Below are 1,360 nucleotides of genomic sequence, written 5' to 3'. Positions count from 1 at the left end.
CAGAAGAGAAGCTTATTGTTGTTACCCTACAATATAGGCAGTTGAGCTTAATCTCTATATGTCTGAGTATCAAACATCTTAGGCATAACATGTAACAGGTTTTTTCCATCAAGTATTGCTATGTTAACCTCTAAGTCCCTATAGCATATTAAGAAAAAAAAATAAAAAATAAAAGAATATTTTAGAAAATAGGAATAAACAATTACATATTTTTGCATAGAAGTTTAGAAATCTAACCATATACAACATTGTAGCAGGACAGTCCTGTGACATTTTTTTCTTTTCTCTTGTTTTCATATATTACCCTTTTTAAGAACAATCATTGACATGAGAGACAGTATGGCAGTAATTGGTATGTCATGACAGATATGGTATTTTTATACAATAGAGTATTATTCAGCTATAAAGAATGATAAACTCGAAGCCTTCATGTTTAAGTGGATGCCACTTGAAGATATCTTCATAAGTGAAATGAACCAGACCCACATGTGTAAATATTGTATAGTCTCCCTAGGATAAGAACTTAGAAGTAGAAATAAAAATAGAATGGTATAACACAATTAAAAGGAAAGCAAGAACTTGAGGATTAAACAACGAAGAGAAGACAAGGAGAAAAGCTAGGAGACATGGCAGGGTCAAAGTCATACATTTACATGTACAAGATGGGTAAGGCAATGATCCTGGGAATCTTCAGCAGGTTTTAGAAACTAGCAGTTACTTAGTAGGATTCTCACCCTCACTAACTATATATGCTGATACTTGTGAACTAAGCAACTGCACTGAAGAGAGCAATGTGTAATAGTTGGGTCATGCTTGAAATGCCTGTCATTTTGCTCTCCAAGATTTAGTGTTTCTGTTTCAATGTTTAGAACTTTAATCCACTTTGACTTTAGTTTAGGGCATGGTGATAGATCCTGGTCAACTTTTAGTTTTCAGCATGTAGAAAACCAGTTTTTCCAGCACCATTTGTTAAAGAGGCTATGTTCTTCCAGTGAACATGTTTGGCCCGTTTGTCACAGATAAGATGCATATTATGTAGTGACTTAAAGTTCAGCATATCAATACTTGATGAAAAATACCTGCTCCTTATTATGCCTAAGATGTTTGAAATGCAGTGAGATAGTGAGGTTAAGCTGGATAGCCTAAATTGTTTGATAATAACAATAAGCTTGTCTCTGTGGTTAACAACCTAAGTTTGCAGACCAAAATTAGAGAAAAAGGAGGGCTACAAGGAAAGCCAACATTTTGGGCCTAATCTTCTAAGGTCAATTAAGACTCAGGACCTATGAGAACTTGTACTGTAACGTCATGTACCTCGGTAGTGTCCCAAATTTTCTGATCAAGAAGATTATGGGGCCAA

Source organism: Octodon degus, unplaced genomic scaffold (assembly GCF_000260255.1).
Source record: "Octodon degus isolate 3935 unplaced genomic scaffold, OctDeg1.0 scaffold00069, whole genome shotgun sequence".
Lineage (NCBI taxonomy): Eukaryota > Metazoa > Chordata > Mammalia > Rodentia > Octodontidae > Octodon > Octodon degus.
Note: the sequence above shows the minus strand (reverse complement) of the source record.